A 15172-nucleotide genomic window follows, 5' to 3' on the forward strand; every position below is an offset into this window, starting at 1 on the left:
CACTGACAGTACAGGAGGATCCCCTTTCCAGTGGCTTTTATTGTTGTTATTTTGCATTTTACTTGTAAGGAAATAGCCCCTGAATTCTTGGGTTCAGACTGAATATATGTAGATACGGATCAGTTAGGCTAAGGTTTCTGGGAGCTTTGACTTTCTGGTTATAGCATAGGAAGTTTATGATGCAAAAGTCCAGTGCAATGGTCTCCTTTGCACAGTGGGGAGAATTGCTGTTCTTGGGTCTCCTGTTGCTCTGCCTCTTTGTTGAATGCTTGCACCCCTGGCTCTTCAGTCCAGATGGCAGGTCTTAGATCTGCTTCTGCTATGGTTGTTAGAGGTCAAGATGGTCTCCTGTTTACAATCTCTGCTTTCTGAGAGTATCCAGTGATTCTGCAATTCTGCAGGTCCTGGCTACCTGAATTTAGTCACTGTAGGTGAAGTCCACCTTCAGTTCATTTTTCATCCTCACTTATCCTGCTGCCATTCATTCATTCTGAGCCTGTTAAAAGGGACATACCAGCCCACACGTTGGCAAGTCAGATAAGCAGCTCGCTGAGAAGGGAGGTTTTCCCAGATGGCATTTACTGCCTGCCTCAATTGAGTGTGTTTGCAGTTGCATGTTTTCCCAAAGCGTCAGATGGGCTCAGCCGAGTAGAAAGTAGTCTACTTGCTCCACGTGAAAGGATAACCTATTAACTGAAGAGAAAACCAAGATGAGAGTGTAATGACTTCAGGTACCTGATCTTTCAATTAGCGCTCTTTTGAAAACTATCTGCATCTGGGGGTTAAGAATTTACAACCTTTAGTTCTGCTCAGATAACCAAGACATTTGACTTTATAAGCAGTAATGAGAAGGTTTCAATTTTCCTATTTTTTAGACCTGTATGTTTCGTTTTCCTCAGATAACATGTTAATATTAACCTGTCTGATATGATTTTTTATATGAAGCATAATCCCTTCTAGTGAATAACTAAGGCTTAGCTTCTTAAATATATAATATTGGGTTCAGACATGATAAATGTCCTCTGGAGTATGGCTGCCTCAGCTAGCATTCTCCTGAAAAATTCAACCTGATTTACTGGTTACTAGGTGGTTGTAGATCAAGGCAACAGAATATATTATATTGTTCTAAATTTTATATAATAGCATGTATAATATATTATATAGTAATATATATAATTATTGTACCATGCCCTCTAGAATTTAGGAATACTGCTGACTAGAATTATAAAGAATATGCCAATTACAGTATTAATTTCATCCTGTCCACACAGTAAATTCTAAAGTCGATTCTAGTAAATCCCAGAAACTAGAAACTGTGTCATCTGACTCAGTCTCAGGATCTTTCTCAACACAGTGATCCAAGTAGTCGTTGGCACTTGAGCTTAATTCTAATTGTCACTTGGGCAAATTTGATAAAATACCATCATTGAGATAAGGTTACAGCTAAATATTAGACGTTATTCTTTTTCCATATTTGTTTGTGTATTTGTATCATGTTACATAGAAAGAGAATCAAAAGAATCATGTGGTCTAGTGCTGGTGAAATAATATGTTGGATGCTCACAAGAGCAGCATTTATCCTGACATAATGCCAGAGAGAAGACTTAAGAGTTCCTTAGACTGCAGGGGGATCAAACCAGTCAATCCTTAAGGAAATCAGCCTTGAATTTTCATTGGAAGGTCTGGCACTGAAGCTGAAGTTCCAATACTTTGGCCACCTGATGGGAAGAGCCTACTCATTAGAAGAGACCCTGGTGCTGGGAAAGATTGAAGGCAAAAGGAGAAGGGAGTGACAGAGGATGAGATGGTTAGATAGCATCACCTACTCAATGGACTTGAATTTGAACTTAACAACAATGCAAAAGCGCTTATTCTTTTCTCCGTAGTCAGGAAATATGAAGTGAATATTAGGGAGGTAAAGAGACACAATAGCTCAAGTACCCTGCTATCACCATGAAACAATGTCAGTACCTTTGACATCTTTTTCTTCCAGCTCCCTCTCAAGGGTTTTCATTATTCGTGTATGCACACATTCATTAATTAATTACATATATGTTTGTTCATTTCTAGGCACTGTGCCATGCCAGTATAGAAAGAAAAAAAAGCTCCATTTTCAAGAGCCTTTTCAGTTTGGGTTTCTGTGTGTGTGTGTTTGGGGAGAGAGTGGGGCAAACACCCCAGCCTAAAAAAAAAAAAAAAGGATCAAAATAAGAACTAAATGTTAGGAATGCCTGGGACAAGGATAACTCCCAGGATCTAGAGCAGAGAATGGACTGTCCCACCAAGATACTGCTACCAAAGAGAATTGCCTCTACTTCTTATCCATTTGGAAATGGACAAGTGGAAATTCTGGGAAGAACTTCTGATTGGTCTGGTTTAGGTCAGGAGTCCACTCCTTGGGAAGGGAAGGTGGAGCACCTTGATAGGCCCTCCAGTGGATCCCAAGTAACTCCAGAGTTTTGCTGCCTAAAGAAGAGAGAACAGACTCTGCACAGCCAAAGAGAGCAGATGCCTGCTGTGGAAGGGGCCACGTGAGAGCCATTTCTCATTTAATTTAAGGCCACATTATTGGAGGTATGGACAGGGGGCTGGGGGAGTACAGAGCAGGGAAGATTTGAAAGAAGGAAGGAACTCACATATTAGAAAGCAGCAGAAGATGGGGTTGGACAGGTTGGATCATAAAGGGCTTTCTATTATGTATTTTTGAGGCTGTACTTTATCTTGTCAACAATGGATAGAGATTGAAAGATATTAGCATAAAAAATTATTTTAGAATAATTCCTTGGCTGTGGAGACCGTGGACAGATTGGATGAGAGAAGAGCAAAGTCATCAGTGAAGAGGAATGGCAACATTGCCTATGAGCAGCATTGGTGGAGTTAGAAGGAGACAGAATTCTAGATTCAAAATATAAAGGATGTGCTGACTAGCTGACCATGAGACATAAAGGAGGATTAGAATTCTGAGAGGCTTTCGGGTTTCTGGCTTGAACCAACTAAGAAAGGAAACAAAAAATAAGGTGCTGCATTTTTGATGTGTTAACTTGATATTTCCCTGGGACTTCCCAATGGTGCCAGCCCAGAGGCAGTGGGGTAAAAGGATTCAGAGACCTAGCTGAGGTCTTGGCTGGAGATTTAGCCCAGGTGGCTAAATGGTAAAGAATCTCCAAGCCAAGGCAGGAGTCACAGGAGACATGGGTTCAATCCCTGGGTCAGGAAGATCCTCTGGAGGAGGAGGAAATGGGAACCCACTCCAGTATTCTTTCCTGGATAATCCTATGGACAGAGGAGCCTGGTGGGCTACAGTCCATGGGGTCAAAAAGAGTCAAACATGACTGAGTGATTTTCACTCACTCAGTGTATGTATAGGTGGTAATGAAGCCCTTGGTGAAGACAAGATGGCCCAGGCAGAGTGGAAAAGGAAAAGAGAGCCAGGTTAGAATCCTTGGAATTCGTATTTAAGAGGCAGAAGGAAGAAGAGAGAGTGAGAGAAAAGAAGGAATGTCATCTGTCCCTGCCTGACACCTCCCTACCCTCAAACTGCAAGTAGGTTTGATAAATCTGTAGAGATTCAAATAATCCCTTTTCTCTAAAAAAAGCACATTCCTAGTACAGTACATCCTGGTACCATGGGGAGCTCTTGAGCATGTGAGATTTGAAAAGAATATTTGATCAGTGACCAACAGCCAATATCAACCCACACTAGAAAGCTTGGAATTTGTTAAGAACTGGACCAACACAGGTTTATTCAGTGTTTGATCTGGAAAGTCACTGAGTATATGTATGAGGCATGCACTTCTATACAGAGATATTCACATAAATGTATGCAAGTTTACTTTATGTGGTGGTGTTAGTCGTTCAGTCATGTCTGACTCTGCAACCCCATGGACTGTAGCCCACCATGCTTTTCTGTCCATGCCATTTTCCAGGCAAGAATACTGGAGTGGGTTGCCATTTCCTTCTCCAGGGGATCTTTCCAACCCAGGGATCGAACCTAGGACTCCCATACTGCAGGCCGATTCTATACCATCTGAACCACTAGGGAAGCCCAACTTTATGAGGTGCACCCAATATAATATAAATGTCACCTTTATTGTGCTTCCGTGCTGTGAATAAACATAGTCTTTACTCTTTTACACTCTTAATCCTTCATCTTTAAATAACTTATGTCGACACACATTTAGGAGATTTCCAGGCTATGAAAAAATGATAAATTCTCTAAGGTCAAGAAAAGCAAGAAACATTGTATGACAGGTCTCTATTGCTGTTCTGAAACATGCTGTAGTCAATGCATAATATGCCATTCTTAGATATAAGGGGAAAAAACTTCTGATTTAGCACTGACTGTGACAGAGCATGTTGGTACGTATAGACCTTAGGGAAGAATGGCTTGAGGTTGGGGAAACCTCACTCATAACCAGCATCCCATGTTTTTACAGTGGTTTGTTTTGTGTTTTTCCTCACCGTGTTTCTGACAGTCTCTCTCTTTTAAACTCTAAGTTCTAAAAGCAGTATATGCAAAGTGCCTGTCCATAAAAGCTGGGGAAGTTTTAAATGAATTTATTAATAAATATTTGAGTTCCTGCTATCTGCTATGTCTTGTCCATGGAAAATGGAGGTACCACGTTGTATTGACCAACATGTTGTATTGACCAGCTTGTGGTTGATAGGGAAAGACAGACACCTGGTGTTAAAAAATGAGGAATGGTGAGAGTTCTGACATTCAAAGTACCAGGAGCCATGAGGGCATATAGCTACATATAGGAGTGGAGGAAGGTAACCCAGGAGAAAGGATGTTCAAGCTGAGTCCTGCAGGTGAGAGGCAGAGGGCTTGAGACAGGGTCAGCAAGAGACAGCAGAGGGAATATCAATATGAGAAGGTTCAAATGCTGGAGAGTATGCCACCTGGATTCATTTGTGGAAACAGAAAGTTGAAGATGCCAGAAGAGCAGCACACAAGAGGGAGAGTTCTCCTCACGTCAATCCTTTTGGTTTGAAACGCTATGAGACTATATTTTTCCTATTCAAAACACAATTATGGTGCTGGAGAAGACTCTTGAGAGTCCCAGGGACAGCAAAGAGATCAAACCAGTCCATCCTAAAGGAAATCAACCCTGAATATTCCTTGGAAAGACTGCTGCTGAAGCAGAAGCTCCTATCCTTTGGCCACCTGATGTGAAGAGCCGACTCATGGGAAAAGACCCTGATGCTGGGAAAGATTGAGGGCAGGAGAAGAATGGGATGACAGAGGATGAGATGATTGGATGGCATCACTAACTCAATGGACATGAGTTTGAGCAAACTCCGGAGACAATGAAGGACAGGGAAACCTGGTGTGCTGAAGTCCATGGGATCACAGAGAGTCAGACACGACTGAGTGACTGAACAATTCAAAACACATATTTTTTCAATTTATTGCCTTGTCAAGATCTCAACTTACTACTTTGTCAGAAAAATGATCTATCTTTTTAAGATCTAAGACTTAGATGGAGTTTGTAGTGTGGGTCTGTCATAGTGTAGCCCCTTCCACAAACATCTTTATACTAGTCTTGACAAGCTCTCTCTGGGATTCTCAAAGTGGACAGAGTATGATCTTTCTCTTTTGGAGATTTCTGCCTCAGAAACTTGAAAGAGAAGGAGAAGCAAAGCTACAGGGCAGTAAGCTGGTATTTAAAAAAGCAGTCAGTAAGTTATCTTTCTAGCATGGTCAGCGATCTGAAAACAAACTTCACCTCCAAACACAGTACATCACTGAGTGTTCTGTCATGACCTCTAAGAAATTGTTTCTCGTCACTGTGTGGTAAGTAATTTTCTAAGGCTTGAAATGATTGTTCACCCCATGGTAGTAGAATTACACATCCAGAGTGATTTTCTTTAAAGACAGAACCCTGAAGCACAGAACTCAGAGATTAAACCTATACCGTGTTTACCTAGATCAATACTTAAAATTAAGTGTGTGTCCTAAATAGCCAGCATAAAATTGCTTTGCTCTCCAGAACAATTGTGGTCTTTTTCCAAGTTCAGTGACATAGAATAATGAGGATGAGATGTTTAGGAGATTCCTGTAGAATTCCCTGGGGAGTCTGATCCACATGAATGCTCACTTCCTAGCTTCAATTACCTGGGATGCTTGGTGTGAAGTCACTTAGGGATGCTACTGAGAATAATAAAGAGCATCCCCTCTCATTGACAAGAAGCTGATGATGTCTCCCTAACTTTGAAATGAAAGAATCTAAGTCTCTCTTTGATGTTAATAGTTTTTGATGGTGATGTATTGAAATATCTGTTCATAGATGCAAAGATCATCAACAAAATTTTAGCAAAAAGAATTCAGCAACACATCAAAAAGCTCATACACCATGATCAAGTTGGGTTTCTTCCAGGATTGCAAGGATTCTTCAATATATACAAATCAATGTGATACACCATTTTAACAAATTGAAAGATAAAAACCATATGATAATCTCAATAGATGCAGAAAAAGCCTTTGACAAAATTCAGCACCCATTTATGATTAAAACTCTTCAAAAAATGTGCATAGAAGGAACCTATCTCAATGTAGTAAAGGCCATATATGATAAGCCTACAGCAAACATTATTCTCAATGGTGAAAAACTGAAAGCATTTCCCCTAAGAGCAGGAACAAGACAAGGGCGTCTTCACTTTCACCACTATTATTCAACATAGTTCTGGAAGTCCTAGCTACAGCAGTCAGAGAAGAAAAACAAATAAAAGGAATCCAGATCAGAAAAGAAGAAGTAAAGCTGTCACTGTTTGCAGATGATATGATACTGTACATAGAAAACCCCAAAGATAGTATCAGAAAATTACTAGAGCTAATCAGTGAATTTAGCAAAGTTGCAGGATACAAAATCAATACACAGAAATCACTTGCTTTTCTATATACTAACAATGAAAAATCAGAAAGAGAAATTAAGGAATCAATACCATTCACCATTGCAACAAAAAGAATTAAATATCTAGGGGTAAACTTACCTAAGGAGACAAAAGAAGTGTACACAGAAAATTATAAGACTTTGATGAAAGAAGTCAAAGATGACATAAACAGATGGAGAGATATTCCATGTTCCTGGGTAGGAAGAATCAATATTGTGAAAATGACTCTACTACCAAATGCAATCTACAGATTAATGCAATCCCTATCAAATTACCAGTGGCATTTTTCACAGAACTAGAACAGAAAATTTCACAATTTATATGGAAACACAAAAGACCCCAAATAGCCAGAGCAGTCTTGAGAAAGAAGAATGGAGTTGGAGGAATCAACCTTCCTGACTTCAGATTATACTACAAAGCTACAGTCATCAAGACAGTATGGTACTGGCACAAAAAGAGAAATATAGACCAATGGAACAAGATAGAAATCCCAGAAGTAAATCCATACACCTTTTGTTACCTTATTTTTGACAAAGGAGGCAAGAATATACAATGGGGCAAAGACAGCCTCTTCAGTAAATGGTGCTGGGAAAACTGGATAGCTACATATAAAAGAACGAAATTAGAACACTTCCTAACACCACACACAAAGATAAACTCAAAATGGATTAAAGACCTAAATGTAAGACTAGAAACTATAAAACCCTTAGAGGAAAACATAGGCATAACACTCTCTGACATAAATCAAAGCAAGATCCTCTATGGCCCACCTCCTAGAGTAATGGAAATAAGAAAGTAAACAAGTGGGACCTGATTAAACTTAAAAGCTTTTGCACTATAAAGGAAACTATAAGCAAGGTGAAAAGACAACCCTCAGGATGGGAGAAAATAATAGCAAATGAAACAACTGACAAAGGGTTAATTTCCAAAATATACAAGCAGTTCATACAACTCAATGCCACAAAAATAAACGACCCAATCAAAAAGTCGGAAAAAGACCTAAACAGACATTTCTTCAAAGAAGACATACAGATGGCTAACAAACACATGAAAATATGCTCAACATTGCTCATTATTAGAGAAATGCAAATCAAAAACTACAATGTGATATCGCCTCACAGCGGTCAGAATGGCCGTCATCAAAAAGTCTACAAACGATAAATGCTGGAGAGGATGTGGAAAAAAGAGAACACTCTTGCACTGTTGGTGGGAATGTAAATTGATACAGCCACTATGGAAGATGGTATGAGATTCCTTAGAAAACTAGGAATAAAACCACCATATAACCCAGCAATCCCACTCCTAGGCATATACCCTGAGGAAACCAAAACTGAAAAAGACACATGTATCCCGTTGTTCGTTGCAGCACTATTTACAATAGCTAGAACATGGAAGCAACCTGGATGTCCATCAACAGATAAATGGTTGAAGAAGTTGTGGTACATATACACAATGGAATATTACTCATCCATAAAAAGGAACATATTTGAGTCAGTTCTGATGAGAACCTAGAACCTATTATACACAGTGAAGTGAGTCAGAAAGAGAAAGATAAATCACATATATACAGAATCTAGAAAAATGGTACTGAAGAATTTATTTACAGGGAAGCAATGGAGAAGCAGACATAGAGAATAGACTTATAGACATGGGAAGGGGAGGGGAGAGGGTGAGATGTATGGAAAGAGTAACATGGAAACTTACATTACCATATATAAAATAGGTAGCCAACAGGAATTTGCTGTATGGCTCAGGAAACTCAAACAGGGGCTCTGTATCAACCTAGAGGGGTGGGATGGGGCAGGATATGGGAGGGGGGTTCAAAAGGGAGGAAATGTATATATCAGTTCAGTTCAGTTCAGTCGCTCAGTCGTTCCGACTCTTTGCGACCCTGAATCGTAGCACGCCAGGCCTCCCTGTCCATCACCAACTCCCAGAGTTCACTGAGACTCACGTCCATCGAGTCAGTGATGCCATCCAGCCATCTCATCCTCTGTCGTCCCCTTCTCCTCCTGCCCCCAATCCCGCCCAGCATCAGAGTCTTTTCCAATGAGTCGACTCTTCACATGAGGTGGCCAAAGTACTGGAGTTTCAGTTTTAGCATCATTCCTTCCAAAGAAATCCCAGGGCTGATCTCCTTCAGGATGGACTGGTTGGATGTCCTTGCAGTCCAAGGGACTCTCAAGAGTCTTCTCCAACACCACAGTTCAAAAGCATCAATTCTTTGGAGCTCAGCCTTCTTCACAGTCCAACTCTCACATCCATACGTGACCACTGGAAAAACCATAGCCTTGACTAGACAGACCTTTGTTGGCAAAGTAATGTCTCTGCTTTTCAGCATGCTATCTAGGTTGGTCATAACTTTTCTTCCAAGAAGTAAGTGTCTTTTAATTTCTTGGCTGCAGTCACCATCTTCAGTGATTTTGGAGCCCAAAAAAATAAAGTCTGACACTGTTTCCTTATGGCTAATTCATGTTGAGGTTTGACAGAAAACAAGATTCTGTAAAGCAATTATCCTTCAATAAAAAAATAAATTAAAAAAATCTGTTCTTGAACACAAAATAATTTTTAAAAACTGATCAATCATTGTAAGTGTTTTTATGGTATTCTCATATCTTTTGAGCATATAGGGAGAGCAGTATTAGTGTTTTTTTCTTGCAGCTTTATTTCCATCAACCAGTGGAAATCTTAGCCTGTGTGACAGTAACAGAAAATTTTCCTCACATAAGTTAATTTTGTGTGTATATTATACTTACCCTGTTTTCAAGCTTGACTTGTCATCTCTCTCCTGCAATGAATGATGAGAACACTGTCCAAGGAGATTTATTCTTTGTCATTTGCAGCCAGTGTGCTGCTTTGTGGGAGGGCATGTGTGTGTCTCTGTGGGGTAGGGGCACCAGCAATGGAACTCATTGACAATTAGATTGCAGCAGTAAAAATACAAAAATAAACCATCATCTTGAAGTATTATGCCATTAAAGCTAAGGTCACAAGCTATATCATTCCAGAGAGTTAAAGAGTTAGTTGATTTTTTTCAACTAAAATTTTGTTTCAGTAATTACACTTTGACCTTAAGCAGTGATGGTTCTACAGTATCACATTCTGGAAAGATGTACTGGTCTTGGAAAGGGAGACATGGCCCTTGTGCTTTTAGTAGAATGTCTTTTATTATTATATATTTATTTTTAATTGGAGGACAATTGCTTTACAATATTGTGTTGGTTTCTGCCACACATCCACATGAATCAGCCTTGGGTATACAAAAGTCCCCTCCCTCTTGAACCTCCCTCCCATCCCATCCCACCCTTCCAGGTTTTAAGATAAGATGCATGATACCACCCCATACCAAGGCCCAGGGACTCAGAGTTGATCTGCCCCAGGTGCCTGATGGGCAGCTGTTGTTGGGAGCTGGATTTGTTGATGTCAAGGGGAAAGAGGAGGTTCTTGTGCAGGGCAGCTGGAGAAGTCTTGACCACAGAGGGCAGGGCAGACTAGAGTCCATGAGAGGAAATACGGCCACTGAAGTCCTGGTTACTGTAATCAAAGTCTGGAACCCTGGGAGACAAAGCCCCAGAAGATAGCTGAGAACACCACTGCATGTACAACACCTCCATAAGGTTTATGCTATCTGTCTTCCACAATGAGATGGTAATGATCTTTCTAAAATGTTCATCTGATTTTCATCCACCAGCTTGAAATTCCTCATGGGCTCTATAACTTTCAGATTAAAAGAATCAAAGACCCTTTCCAAGATCTTTAGCTGGTCACAGTAGGTCATTTTTGAACTGATGTTGGTCCATCATTCTGGCCTTATTTCCTGTTGGTACCAGGGGTGCCCTCATCACCTTAACCCACAGAACCTACACACTTCCCCAAGTTCATGATACTATTTCTTACCTGCATGAGGTTCCTTCTGCTGGAATGGCTGTCCTTCTTGAGCTATCAAGCAGCTAATTACTATGTAATTAATTCCTTCTTGGATTGACTTGGTTGAGAATTCATCATCATTCCCTCAGTGCCCAAATGCTTTTGTCATAGTATTGATCATATTTTACTCTAGTTATTCATTACTTATCTCCCACCATACCATATGCTTCTTGAGGGCAGAGACCAGGGCTCATTGTACTCAGCATTTCAGTGCCTGGCAAAGTGCTAGGCCATCTAAATAAATATTGAATAAATAAATTAACTACTTTAGATTATAATTGCCATATGAAAAAAGAAGTGTGGGAATGTAATGTACTTATTCTTTAATTTGAGCTATATTATGTTGCCAAATTCAGACTTAAATTGAAGAAAGTAGGGAAAACCACTAGACCATTCAGGTATGACCTAAATCAAATCCCTTATGATTATACAGTGGAAGTGAGAAATAGATTTAAGGGCCTAGATCTGATAGATAGAGTGCCTGATGAACTATGGAATGAGGTTCGTGACATTGTACAGGAGACAAGGATCAAGACCATCCCCATGGAAAAGAAATGCAAAAAAGCAAAATGGCTGTCTGGGGAGGCCTTACAAATAGCTGTGAAAAGAAGAGAAGCAAAAAGCAAAGGAGAAAAGGAAAGATATAAGCATCTGAATGTAGAGTTCCAAAGAATAGCAAGAAGGGATAAGAAAGCCTTCTTTAGCTATCAATGCAAAACAATAGAGGAAAACAACAGAATGGAAAAGACTAGAGATCTCTTCAAGAAAATCAGAGATACCAAAGAAACATTTCGTGCAAAGATGGGCTCGATAAAGGACAGAAATGGTATGGACCTAACAGAAGCAGAAGATATTAAAAAGAGATGGCAAGAATACACAGAAGAACTGTACAAAAAAGATCTTCATGTCCCAGATAATCACGATGGTGTGGTCACTGACCTAGAGCCAGACATCCTGGAATGTGAAGTCAAGTGGGCCTTAGAAAGCATCACTATGAACAAAGCTAGTGGAGGTGATGGAATTCCAGTTGAGCTATTCCAAATCATGAAAGATGATGCTGTGAAAGTGCTGCACTCAATATGCCAGCAAATGTGGAAAACTCAGCAGTGGCCACAGGACTGGAAAAGGTCAGTTTTCATTCCGATCCCAAAGAAAGGCAGTGCCAAAGAATGCTCAAACTACCACATAATTGTATTCATCTCACACGCTAGTAAAGTAATGCTCAAAATTCTCCAAGCCAGGCTTCAGCAATATGTGAACCGTGAACTTCCTGATGTTCAAGCTGGTTTTAGAAAAGGCAGAGGAACCAGAGATCAAATTGCCAACATCCGCTGGATCATCGAAAAAGCAAGAGAGTTCCAGAAAAACATCTATTTTTGCTTTACTGACTATGCCAAAGCCTTTGACGGATCACAATAAACTGTGGAAAATTCTGAAAGAGATGGGAATACCAGACCACCTGATCTACCTCTTAAGAAATTTGTATGCAGGTCAGGAAGCAACAGTTAGAACTGGACATGGAATAACAGACTGGTTCCAAATAGGAAAAGGAGTACATCAAGGCTGTGTATTGTCACCCTGTTTATTTAACTTATATGCAGAGTACATCATGAGATACGCTGGACTGGAAGAAGCACAAGCTGGAATCAAGATTGCCGGGAGAAATATCAATAACCTCAGATATGCAGATGATGTCACCCTTATGGCAGAAAGTGAAGAGGAACTAAAAAGCCTCTTGATGAAAGTGAAAGTGGAGAGTGAAAAAGTTGGCTTAAAGCTCAACATTCAGAAAACTAAGATCATGGCATCTGGTCCCATCACTTCATGGGAAATAGATGGGGAAACAGTGGAAATAGTGTCAGACTTTATTTTTCTGCGCTCCAAAATCACTGTAGATGGTGACTGCAGCCATGAAGTTAAAAGACGCTTACTACTTGGAAGGAAAGTTATGACCAACCTAGATAGCATATTCAAAAGCAGAGACATTACTTTGCCAACAAAGGTGCGTCTAGTCAAGGCTATGGTTTTCCCAGTGGTCATGTATGGATGTGAGAGTTGGACTGTGAAGAAGGCTGAGCACCAAAGAATTGATGCTTTAGAACTGTGGTGTTGAGGAAGACTCTTGAGAGTCCCTTGGACTGCAAGGAGATCCAGCCAGTCCATTCTGAAGGAGATCAGCCCTGGGATTTCTTTGGAAGGAATGATGCTAAAGCTGAAACTCCAGTTCTTTGGCCACCTCATGCGAAGAGTTGACTCATTGGAAAAGACTCTGATGCTGGGCGGGATTGGGGGCAGGAGGAGAAGGGGACGACAGAGGATGAGATGGCTGGATGGCATCACTGACTCAATGGACGTGAGTCTGAGTGAACTCCGGGAGTTGGTGATGGACAGGGAGGCCTGGCGTGCTGCGATTCATGGGGTCGCAAAGAGTCGGACACGACTGAGCGACTGATCTGATCTGATCTGATCTGATGTTTATAAATAATCTGAAAACTGAGTCAAGATAAGTGTATAGGTGGATATAGATATATTCAATTAATATAGTTAGGTAGATAGATCAATAGACAGATAAATATACAGAGATAGTTTAAAAGTTGTTTCATTCATGTAACTGCTCATCAATAAATATGTATTGAGTGACAGCTGTGTTACTGAGGTAAAAGTTGCTACCGTAAATTCACCTGTTGTAAGTGTACCTGACAACAATTTCTAGTGTGTTTGCAGAGTTGAATGCTATTTACTGTGCCCTAATTTAGGAACATTTCCATTTCCCCCAAAAGAAAGCTTGTGTCCGTTGGCATTCCCACACCCAGTTATAGGCAAACATGGATCTTCTTTCTGTCTCTATAGATTTGCCTTTTGGGGACATTTTCATAAATATAGTCAATACTTATATGATTTTTTGTGTTGCAGTTCTTTTGCTTAGCATAAGGTTTTTGAGCCCCCACCCTGTTGTGTATCATAAGCGATTTTATTCAGATATGACCTAAATCAAATCCCTTACAATTATACAGTGAAAACAACAAATAGATTCAAGGGATTGGATCTGATAGAGTGTCTGAAGAACTATGGACGGAGGTTTGTGACATTGTACTGGAGGCAGTGATCAAAGCCATCCCCAGGAAAAAGAAATGCAAAAAGGTAAAATGATTGTCTGAGGAGGCCTTACAAATAGCTGTGGGAAGAAGAGGAAGTGAAAGCCAAAGGAGAAAAGGATAGATATACCCATCTGAATGCAGAGTTCCAAAGAATAGCAAGGAGAGATAAGAAATCCTTCCTACATGAACAATGCAAAGAAATAGAGGAAAGCAGTAGAATGGGAAAGACTAGAGATCTCTTCAAGAAAATTAGAGATACTAATTTCATGCAAAGATGGGCACAATAAAGGACAGAAACCGTATAAACCTAACAGAAGCAGAAGATACTAAGAAGAGGTGGCAAGAATACATGGAAGAACTACACAAAAAAGACCTTAATGACCCAGATAACCACGATGGTGTGATCACTCACCTAGAGCCAGATATTCTGGAATGCGAAGTCAAGTGGGCCTTAGGAAGCATCACTGTGAACAAAGCTAGTGGAGGTAATGGAATTCCAGGTGAGCTATTTCAAATCCTAAAAGACAATGCTATGAAAATGCTGCACTCAGTATGGCAGCAAATTTGGAAAACTCAGCAGTGGCCACAGGACTGGAAAAGGTCAGTTTTCATTCCAATCCCAAAGAAAGGCAGGGCCAAAGAATGCTCAAACTACCACACAATTGCTGGCTTAAAACTCAACATTCAAAAAACGAAGATCATGGCATCTGGTCCCATCACTTTGTGGCAAATAGACGGGGAAACAGTGGAAACAGTGACAGACTTTATTTTCTTGGGCTCCAAGATCACTGCAGATGGTGACTGCAGCCATGAAATTAAAAGACACTTGTTCCTTGGAAGAAAAGCTATGACCAAATTAAACAGCATATTAAAAAGCAGAGACATTACTTTGCCAACAAAAGTCTGTCTAGTCAAAGTTATAGTTTTTCCAGTAGTCATGTATGGATGTGAGAGTTGGACAATAAAGAAAGCTGAGCGCCAAAGAATTGATGCTTCTGAACTGTGGTGCTGGAGAAGACTCTTGAGAGTTCCTTGGAATACAAGGAGATCAAACCAGTCAATCCTGAAGGAAATCAGTCCTGAATATTCATTGGAAGAACTGATGCTGAAGCTGAAACTCCAATATTTTGGCCACCTGATGCAAAGAACTGACTTATTGGAAAAGACCCTGATGCTAGGAAAGATTGAAGGTAGGAGAAGGGGACGAAAGAAGATGAAATGATTGGATGGCATCACCAGCTCAATGGACATGA

General features: G+C 40.2%; 1 protein-coding gene and 1 non-coding gene across 2 annotated transcripts in view; both read left to right on the forward strand.

The window, feature by feature from the left end:
• Positions 1-15172, forward strand: part of KCNB2 (potassium voltage-gated channel subfamily B member 2) — a 461172-nt gene that overhangs the window by 171420 nt on the left and 274580 nt on the right.
• Positions 4392-4462, forward strand: MIR1603 (microRNA mir-1603). Its single transcript, NR_031045.1, has one exon. It is a non-coding gene; the product is annotated as a microRNA mir-1603 (primary transcript).

This window comes from Bos taurus, chromosome 14 (assembly GCF_002263795.3).
Source record: "Bos taurus isolate L1 Dominette 01449 registration number 42190680 breed Hereford chromosome 14, ARS-UCD2.0, whole genome shotgun sequence".
Classification (NCBI taxonomy): Eukaryota; Metazoa; Chordata; class Mammalia; order Artiodactyla; family Bovidae; genus Bos; species Bos taurus.